The following is an 11,513-nucleotide window of genomic DNA, read 5'->3' as shown; positions in this document are numbered from 1 at the left end:
GTACGCTAATTTAATTTGTATGTTACTTTCCCCCTAGCATAATCACATTTGAGATTTAACTATAATAACTATAATCAAATGAGTTAGGTTCAAATAAGAAGTTTGATTTTCCTAAGAAAACTAGGAAGGAGGGTATTTTAGTCTTAACACTTTAATATCAAAACCCACTTACTTTAATCTCAAAACCCACTTAAATTAATTTCAAAAACCCACTTACATAAAACTCACTTACATCTTCACTCATCTCCTACAACCACCACCACTCCACTGCCCACCGCCACCACAACCGTCACCCACCGCCGCCACCTCGCTGGAAAAGTCTATGGAAATTTCGCCGAAAAATTTCACCGGAAAAGTCGTCGAAAAGTCATCGGAAAACAATCCTCGAGAAATTTCGCCGAAAAAATCGTCGAAAAATTCACCCGAAAAGTCGCCGAAAAAAAGTTATCTGAAAACGGCCGCCGAAAAAAACACAATGGAAAACACTATGAAAAACACAATTTAAAAAACACAATGTAAAAAACACAATGAAAAAAAACACTATGAAAAAAAACATAATGATAAAAACTTAATAAAAAACACAATTGTATGACACAATGTAAAAAACACTATGAGAAAAAAAACACAATGACAAATACAATTGTATAACACAATTTTGTAAAACACAATTTTGGTAAAACAAAATACGTAAAAAATCCACTAATTTTTTTTTAATTTTTATATAACAATATGGTACTCGTATAAAAGATAACAAGACACTCGTTATTATGGTGAATTTGTTTTTCAATAAAAACGTCGTAAAAAAAGTTATGGACATTTTAAAATGAAGGAGGAATTTGGCATGTGCCTTGCATGTAGAGAGAGAAAGTCAACAAATGTGTTATTCCTTTTATGTCTTTCCTCTTATTTTCACATATGATTTTCACCTAAACTAATCTCAACCCTCCATGTTCAAAATCAATAGACAAGATTACTTCATATCCTTCCTACAAAAACTATACTTCCTATTATAACCTAAACCATAATCAAATATCATACACATGCCAAAATATAAACAAAAATGCGTAACTCTATAATAAATAAACCGTTTTATATACAAACAAACCAAGCACAAATAAAACCCTAATCACATCACTAAGTAACAATAGGCCACAACTTCCAATCATTCTCATACGGCATCAGATTCAAATCTAAACACAAACCTCTAGTCCCACTTTCCTTCTTAACCACCTTAACAACCGGTTTTCCAACGGCCTCATCGCGGTGTCGCCTCATATGACCACCCAACGCTTGCCCCATCGCAAACTCCTGCCCACAAATCGAGCACTCATGCATCTTTGACGTCTTCGGCATTTGCCCAAGAAAATCGTTTAGCTTCGGTCGTTTGTGGCTAGCTCGGTGTCCGCCAAGTGCTTGGAACGACCGGAACGGTTTGTTGCACGTCTTGCAGTGGAACAACCTGCCTGGTTCGGATAATATATCCGAACCTGGCTTGTTTTGGACACGTGACAAGAGCATTAAACAGTTAGCCATAGCCATTTTCTCGATATCCGTGTCATGTTGTAACGGTCTTTTCAATGTCATTTTGGATTGGTTTTCTTAAACTTTGTTGTGTGAATGAATGATGTTTTTGTGTTAATTTGTTGGAGTGTTTGTTATTGAGGGGTGTGTGTTTATATATAGTTTGGATATATACGTTAAGTTAGTGGCTGTATGCGTGTGGAAGTTTTTTGTTGGCTAAGGAAAAGTACCTAGGGAAGATAACGTGTAAGCGCGTGTGTGATGAGGTAATGATAAGGTATTTTCTGTTTTATTTTTTAATAAAAGAATTTAACTTTATGATAAAAATAAAACGAGATGATTTAGCTAGTTGGATTAAAGTGGTTCAAGTTTTATTAAATTTGTAACAACTTGTAAATCTTTTTTTTCCCTTCTTCTTCTTTCAAGTTTAGATAAACAGATTTAATAGGTCGTTTGTGTGACTTGGTAAAATTAAAACGTGTCGATAGAGTTTATGGTTTTAACCTTGTTAAATTAAAAGATGTTGGTTTTACTTTGAATGTTATGCAATAACATGTTAATCAAAATGGCTAAATGTGTTTAAGTTGACATGTGACTACCCGTTGTGCGGGGTGGCGGCCTGTCACCTCACAACCATTTTACGAAAATGCATATGCTAAACCACAACACCACTATCACTAAAGGGCGTTAGCCACTTGGGCGCTATCCCCTTAACGTCCTATCACACTTTGGGCTGATGGGTGAGGTCCACTTCTCTCCACCAATCCCGTTAAGTAATTAATGTGTCAACATAACTTTCTTATTTTTAATTTTTTTTTACATTACCTCATACCTTTACAAACTAAAAAATGTAACTATATTAGCTAGTATCATGTACGTTTATTGATATATAACTGAATTTTTAAAGTTCAAATCAATTTAGAGCATTCTCAGCCTATTCCCTATATTTTTGTGAGGGAGTTTTGTAAATTATATAGTATAGTTATAAGTAGAGAGGAAAGAAAATGTTATATGTGAAAGTTAAATTTAGGGTTTTACTGTTCACATTGTATATTTTTTTTAATATTTTCTAAAAGTTGTTCTGAGTGAATGAGAGAGAAAATATAATGATAAAGGTATAAAAAGTATTATTTAATTGAATATGAGAAAAAAAAATACTGTGATTTTTAGTGTAATTATATAATATATATATGGATATATGGTAGGGAATGAGCCGGGAATGCTCTTACGACGTTACAACGTATTACGTATGTATATGGTTTTGTTGATTGGAACCTATCATCTTAACTATAAATTGATTACTATTCTCGTGAAGTGACCTTCAACATATGAACACATTGAAATATACGAATCTAAACCAGATTAACGTCGGAGGAAAATCAATTATTAATTAAGGCCTAGTTGAAAAAGGATCATGAGTCCTTATCGTGTAAACTTTCGACCAACTTCGTGGGAGTGACGCCCACGTTCATGTGGGTCACAGGTCTAGTGTATCTAGTGAAGGTGTGAAGTGTGAACTCTTAACACAAGTAACTTTTCGTACACACCATCCATAGTGTTTTGTTCGGATCTTATTTTTAAAGTTTTAAAAGGTTATGTTTTTCTTAGTTGATAAGAATTTTAATTTATTATATACCACTATAATGGATTGCTGGATAGTGTAGCATCGAATCCTTATATCAATCCATAATGGTGTCTATGAAACTGAACCCCCTGTCTAAACTGAAATAAAAATCAACGATTTGCTTTATGTTTTCGTAAAATCCGAACTTATGGTTCGGTTCTGATTTTAGCATATAATAGAAACCCGAAAAAACTCCTACACTGAATTTATAGATTTTAATTAACTTCTATTTTGTTTTAAGTGATTTATAAGAATTTAATAAGTATATAATTCAAATATTTTAGCAAAAACGTTTAATCATCTTTTTGATTAACAAATTGATTTAGCCCAAAATTCATTATTTTGGTCCTATATTTTATTCTCGGGCCAAATTATTCAAACTTATATTGCAAAATTGACACTGAAACAAAACAAACCAATAACCAAAATGTCGAAACTGAAAAAACCGAAATCGTTTTCAAAAATTCATAAATCAAAGATTTTTTTTTATCCCAAAACCAACTGTGCATATCTCTAACTAAGATCGTGTTTTACACTCACAAACCTCACAAATTATTCTACTTGTCTGAATTGAAACTTCCTTAAGGTCAACATTAGCAGAATTACTGCATCAGTGCATCCACGCATGTTTAAAAACCAATGTGTTAAAAAAGGTTTTAGGTGAGATATTTCCTCAACCAAAATCAATATGTTTAAAAATTGTTGATAACACTTGAGGTGAGGTATTTATAATATATGTAACACAAGATTATTTATACTTTTACGTTAGGGAATATAAAAAACAAAAACCGAAAAAACTTCAAAACATAGCCGTATTAGTAACCGGAAAAACCATATCATACTGTGAATTTGGTTTTCAGTTCGGTTCCTAATTGCATCCACATTGTGAATTCAGTTCGGTTATCGGTTCTACAAATCTTGTTTAATTGTATGACCGAACCGAAATCTATAGTATAAAGCGAATAGCAAAGCTGTTTAAACAGACATAAAAAATGCATCGTTCTTGCTCTATACTCTTTGGTAGACATAAATTAAAGATAAATAGATTTTAATGTACAGTTTCACATTTTTATATAGTTCAACAGATATGATACATTTTATTTTTCTACGTATTCTTAAGCCAATCAAAAATAACATTTTAAAAATACTCAAATAAAGAAAAATATGATATGCTGCTTTTTAGCAACAAAAGTACTATTTGAGAGGTTGGGTGTGGTACGAACAATATCTGGTTTAGTTGTTTAAATAAAATATTCAAATAAGATTGGAATTCTTTCCGATAACTTTTGGCATTGTTGTTTAAAAGTCATTATTTTGTAAAGTTGATATGAAAATGTATGGTGTCCATTTGTCAAACTAACATTTGATATTTTGATGCATTTGAATCTAGCGAAACACTTTTGTGAGCCACGTTGAAATGTAATATAAGGCGGGAATTTTTTTTCAATGGGTTTTACTAATATTTAATTATTTGGTATGTGAAATGTGATTCGACTATTAAGTTTTTAAGTCGAGTTAGATCACATGCTGTATAAAGTAGGAGTGGACAACAAGTCATATCCATAGTCGAAAAATTGGAAAAGTGAGAACCAAGAACTGGGCTGATAGCATTAGGGTTGGTTTGGGTTGCAACGGGTTTCACAAGTCGGTCTAATAACCAGTTCAGATTAAAACGAGTTTGTTTGTTTGTTTGGACTGAATATGGAGTGAAGCTTTTAATAGGAATGCATAATATTAGCATCACGGCTGAAACTTGAGTAACATTTAGGTCCAACCCAGTCGTTTGTCTTTTATGAGCACAAATTGCTTTTAAAAATTCTCTTATGTAGATGTTGTCACACCAGGGGTGTGTTTTTTAACCGCCCCCGAATAACAAACCCGAACCGAAGCGACCCGAGACCCAAATAACCCAACCCAAATTCACCTGAACCGATTAAACTCCTAACCCGAACCCGAGATAAAATATTTGGGTCGGCATTTGGGTTGAAATACCCATATTCGGGTTGACCTGAATAACCCGAAGTATAATACATCGATGCATGTATCCCTAATGTTATAGGGTAGTTTAGTGGTGAAGTAGCACATTTACCTTATGTATTTTTGTTCAGTTGTTCTCAATACTCCAATTAATATTGGATTATCACATCCCAATGCATTAATGACCATAAAGCATGCGGAGAATATATCTTAATTCAAAAACTTAAATAGTATAGTATTTAAACCAATATTTATCGAGCCGTATTTAAACAAATATTTATTGAGCATATTTCTTCAATCTATACAAGTATTAATCCACAAGCTACAACACTCCTTTATCTCGTCTAATGCATTCTTGTATGATAAATTTCACGTTTTGCTAAATAATATATGCTATTGTTGAATATGGCTTGTATATTATGGTTTTATAACGGCTTGGAATATGGTTTATAATTTATGATATTGTTAAAGATGGATTTTTTTTTAATTTGTTAAACCCGAAATCCAACCTGAATTTACCCGAACCGTATAACCCGAAACCCGAACAAACCGAACTTATTTGGGTCGGTTCTTGGGTCAATTTGTTTTGAGCTCAAACCCGAACAACCCAACCCAAACAACCCAAAGCCCGAATAAATAGCCCGAAGAACACCCCTATGTCACACCCCAACCTAAGACGAATATGCCGGGGTGCGAACCGTAGTTCATAACTCACAAGGTACTATCATAATATATAAAATATGACAATATCTATTAATTCATTTATTTCAAATTTCAACTCAAGTGCACTTCAAACACAAATATAACCCAAAACAAATAAATAATCAATAACGAAAAATAATGCAAATATTTCTTGATTTTATTATCTATAGTCTTTCTATGTGTTCTTCACATTATCTTCAAATCAACTGGTAACCTGCACATGTGTAGAAAATAAACATAGATTTGTCAACAACACATGTTAAGTGAGATGATCACCAGTTTTGACACTAAGATGCTGCTTGTTTTTTTAGACAAAAATTGTTTGCAATCTGATTTCATCTGATTGCATGTTTGCAACTGAAGGTGTGGTATGAAGGTCTGCAATCTGAAAATATAATACTATTTGTTTTATAAACCGGATATCGTCTGCATAAGCTGAAATTCGTTACATATCATACATATCATAGTAGATAGAATTTATTTAACGTCTGTAGACTGCTAAAATCATTAGTGGTGGTGTATGAACTGTGAAAGTGGGTGGTGGTGGACGATTGGTGGCAGACGATTTGTGGTAAGTGGTAAACGGTGGGTGATGGTGACGGACAGTTGTGGTGGGGGTGGACGATGGTGGTGGTGATGGACGATGGTGACGGCGAAAGGTGGCGGTGGTGGCGAACGGTGGATGGTGGTAGTGGACGGCGGTTATGGCCGACGGTGAGTGGTGGTGGTGATGGACGGTTGTGGTGGTGGCGGACGGTTGGTGCTAGTGGTGGTGGTGGCGCACGATGGATGGTGGTGGTGTTGGACATTGGGTGTTGATAGGATGTAAAGAAGTGTGAAGAAGTTGAACAATAGCTTATTTTTTAAGATCAAAAAAGCATTTTTTAGATACTTTTCTTCTAAAAAAACAAAAGGTCTTCAGAAGCTTATGTCTGCTTGCTCGCAGATGTAAGCCCCTTGCAGACCTTTTAAGCAAAAACAAACAAAACCTAATAATAATATATAATAAATAAATAATAAATGATAAATGTGCAAACAAAATAATGTGAGTAATAATCAATCAAACTGTGAGCAAATAAGGTGTTAGTTAGCCGTTGCCTAGCAAATCGGGCATTGGCTACTATGACTAGCATACAAATGTGGGTGTCTGTTGACCGTTTCCTAGCGAATCGGGCTTTGGCTACTAGGATGGCGTATGATTATACTATAATGTGATTATGATGGACCTCTCCGAACATGGTAGATTGTAAGCACACAAGCAAGTAATAAATAACATTTGATTGAATACACACAATCATTAGTTTGCTAGTTTTGTGTATGTATGTAATATAAAAGGAAGTATTAGTACGCATCTGTCCCCAAAACGTTTAAAAAACAGTAAATAAAAGGGGTAATGATATCTCACCTTATTGCTTAGGCGAATGTGCGAGAAATCAGAATAAAAACATGATTAAACGAACGAACCGTCCTTTAACGTGCTGACTGAGATAAACATAGACCGAAAAAACCATAAACTTAGAGATAATAAACTATGATTAAAACCGAGAACATAGCCACTGGAATCAATCCAAACGGATGTCTAGAACTCCGATTATGAGATAATTAACGTTTAAGCGAGCTAGTACTGACCAGAATCCGAACAGCGAGTCGGGAGTCGGGTTTTGGTCAGTAACCTTAAAATCTCGAGTAAAAATAAAAGTCTTCTGGACCGAAAGTTTGTTCCGACCAGAAGTGTTAGAAATTGATTAGTCAAAGTTGTTAACCAATATGCCCTTAAACGGGTCGAAAAATAATTGACCACCGAAACTCCCTCAATCACTAAAATTGATTGAGGGCTTTTGTTACGTTGATGAAAATACACAAAAACACATAAGACAACTTACCCAAACGATTAATGCAACAAGAGATAATCGAGGTCAAAAGGGTCTTGAAGCTTGAAAGTCAACGAACACTTGAAGAACTTGAAGAAATTGAATAAACCGACAACGGTGAAGGGGAATTTCAAGATTACAGAGATGGTGGCTGGTATTTAAGTAATAATTTAGGGTTTTATGATATGTCTTGTTTAAATATTAAGGGTTAAAGCTTGTTTATTATGAAATAGCTCGTTTAGGAAATCGAATAATCAATTAATGACAAAATCGAACCAATTAACAATAAAATTCGTTTTTAATATTTAAGGTAAGAAAATGTACATGTTATATTATTATATAACTTATCTTGGGGCATATGTCTCAGGATTTGGGTCAAAAACAGTTCCTGTACTTTTATAAATGCAATTTTAGTCGTTTTAAACGATTTTAAGAGGTTTCTATGGACTATTTGGCATGATTGAAAGTTATGAAATTATAAAATAAGTTAAACCAAGTTAAATTCCAGTAAATACAAGTTTTAAATAGTTCGAAAGATCCGAATTACATTCCCGAATCGTTTTAAACATAAATGAATACAAATACGAAAAATTCGAGATGTTACAGATGTACGCATGTAGTTATTAAAAGTTAAATTAAAAACCATATGAGAGTTCAAATTGTTTCTCAAAATTATTTTATGTAGATGAATATGTATGTAGTGGTTAAAGGTTAAAAACCATACGAGTGACGTGTTTTTAACTTGAGACCTCAACTTACGAAAAAAGCAATGCTACCACTCTACCATAAAATCATCCCTATTTAAATTTTCTAGTAGGTTTTTTTACTAGGTTAAAGTTATAATTAAAAAATTGTGGGTTCAAGCGCTTTCAAACAATTATATCTTTAAATATTTAGTCCGTGACACTTACCTTGTTCGGCTCAGCTCTATACGTCTCTAATCAAAACCAATGTGAGTAAAGTTAGCATTACTAATAGGGTAATGGTATATACTAGAATCCTTTGAGCATTATCAGCCCGCGCCTTATAATTATGCGAGCGAATTTTGTAAATTATATGATATGATTATGGGTGGTTGTGCGCAGAGGAGGGATAATATGTTATATGAGAAAGTTAAATATGAGGCTAAACTGTTTATACAGTGTAGTTTTTTAATTTTTTTGAAAGTGATTGTGAGTGAAAGATAAAGAAAAAACAATGATAAAAGTACAGAAAAGTATTATTGTATTGCATATAATAAAGAAAATATAGTAATTTTTAATTTTTTAGTATAATTAAAATTTAATTGGATATTGGTTCTCCATCCCAAAATCTAAAATTGCACTAAAAATCACTATTTTTTTTCTCTCCTTGTCAATTAGATATATTTGTTATACTATAACTACATTTCTATCTCTTTTATTCACAACCACTTTAAAAATACATTAAAAGTTATGAAGAATGAAACATGTTTATTTAAATTTAATTATGAACAGAAATATTTTTTCTACCCTGTTCACACTCACTCCAATCATACTTTAAAAAAATAAATAACATACGCAAAAAATAATACAAAGAACCCATTATGAATGCTAACATGTGGGGATATGCCATCACTTTGTGTTCCAGAGTATCATTGATGAGAGAAAGGAAATGAAGAGTTTTCATTTCCTTTCTTTTCTCTTTCGTTTCCCTCCTATTTCCTTTCTTTCCTTTCAATTCTTTGTAAATTGGAAAGAATCTAATCACCTTCATTTTACACTATATTTCTCTTCTTTTTCTCTTTTTTTCCTTTAATGAAACTTGAAAACACGATCTTTTCCTTTCTCTCCTTAAATAAAACCCGGAAACACAATCTCAATCTTTCCATTTCCATCTGTTTCCTTTCCTCTCCTTCCTAACTAAAACTTGGGAACACAGTGCCACTTGTTAAAACCCCAATCCTATTAGTGGCTAGCTAGCGAGTACTATCAATCAAAAAACTAAACTGATATTATTTGGGCAAATAATTAAAAAAAACCCGCAAGAAACAAATCCCACAACTTCAAGATGAACAGTTCCCGGCGAATGACGGAACAGGTCACCGGCGGCAATGATTACGATCTCCACCGTCCACTTGCTATCATTCACCCCGACGCCCCCACGGTATCTTCGAACAGACTGTAAACGTGAATTGCATTTCATTATTATATTTCATTAGTTGTACTTAGGACTTGCAAACGGGTCGGGTCAACGTTCAGAACGGGTTAGGGCCAGAATATGTCAATTCAGAAAATGGTTAAGTTGGTTTGGGTCTGGACGGATTCGGGTTGAAAGGGGTCGGGTCAGAACGGATTTCGGGTTAGAATGGGTTTTGGGTCGGGAAGGGTTCGGGTCAAAACGGAACGGGTTGGTTTAAAAATGTTCCTTTAAAAAAAAAGTATTGCTGTAGATTTCAGCTGTGCTTTTGTTTTTGGCACCGGTTACGCGCATTTAGGCGTTGGTTAAGTGTGCGGCGTGCTCGAATACTGGTTATGGTGCCGGTTACACGTGCTGGGCTGGGAAACGCGCGTCCAACGCGACGTAACGCGCTCTAACCAGTCTTGGTACACGTGTAACCCAGCACTCAAATGTAACCGAGGTCGGTTATACACACGACTGTCTGTTACAACTTGTATTTGATTTCGCGAGCAAGAAAGCTTTTTGTATAGCTTCTAATGTGTTGTGCATTTTTAAAATAGGGTTATATTTGAAGCAAAGTTCATATCATTATGGTATAATGCAAGCTTGAATGTTGAACAATATAATGCAGTCTGATTCAGATGATATATAGAACTAAAAGTGTGGTTTTATTTTTGTTCAAATGATATATATATATATATATACTACTACTACTACTATGAGACCCTTAAAGCTAAGCTTTAATCTGGCCTTTATACTTGGTGTTTTACAAACTTTGTGGATTCTGAAGATGATCACATCTAGAGAAAATGCAGGTTTTATCTGCTTCTTTGTCTTGTGGTACTTTTGGCTAGGGGTGTAAACGAAACGAGCTGAGTCCGGCTCGTCTAAGTAATGCATGAATTGTTTTGAGCTCTATTTCTAAAGCGCGGCTCATGCTTAATTTTTTAAGTTTAATCTTGGCTCATTTATTATTTATAAAAGTTAATTTTTTCATATTCAGATATATCATAGTTATGTATATATATGTACATATTTATAACTTTTATTACGAATTACTATATAATATTGAATTTGTTTTTATCGTAACTTTATAATTTATATATAAAAACTGTTATTATATGAAAACATGTTTAATGCATTAATAAGAATATATAAATAATAGGTTTATTTAGGCTTTTGAGCTTTGATAAGTAAAGTTCGTTGATACGAGCCCGTTCGGATCCAAGGGAGCTGAAGGGTTCAAGGAAGTCAAGAGCTAAAGGAAGTTGAATGGTCTAGGTAACCGCTTCAATAATTACTACAATTAGGTCTATTTATATGTTTGTGTTTTTGATAATGGATCATCAATGTTCATGTTTATCAATTTACTTGGTTAAAATCCTTGTAATGGAGATCTAATTCTTCTCGAATTGGATTAATCGGAGAATAGCCCATATCAAATCGGGCTAACTATCCTTTAATTTCTTGTTTTAAGTTTTGGGGTTCTATCATTCGTGCACGTTAATTAAACAAGATTACTTTTATTTGATTCAAGCTTTTAGTGATCCGATCTCGAGTAGCTCACGAATGGCTTAGCTCGGTCACACCCCTACTTGGCCTCCTAAACCTGTCAAACATGTAAACCTGCCAAACATGTAGATTATCATGTAGCTTTAAATTTTTTTTTTTGGGTAACA

The 11,513-nt window shown here is 33.7% G+C and overlaps 1 pseudogene; it reads right to left on the bottom strand.

The window, feature by feature from the left end:
- Positions 1–1,110: 1,110 nt before the first annotated feature.
- On the bottom strand, positions 1,111–1,631 carry LOC143561696 (zinc finger protein ZAT12 pseudogene; annotated as a pseudogene).
- Positions 1,632–11,513: the final 9,882 nt, after the last annotated feature.

The sequence above is a fragment of the Bidens hawaiensis genome, unplaced genomic scaffold, assembly GCF_021521415.1.
Source record: "Bidens hawaiensis isolate Kalapana, Puna unplaced genomic scaffold, B.hawaiensis_p1.1 tig00020777_1, whole genome shotgun sequence".
In the NCBI taxonomy this organism is placed as follows: Eukaryota; Viridiplantae; Streptophyta; class Magnoliopsida; order Asterales; family Asteraceae; genus Bidens; species Bidens hawaiensis.
The sequence above is the reverse complement of the archived record's forward strand: the minus strand, read 5'-3'. Positions and strand labels throughout refer to the sequence as shown.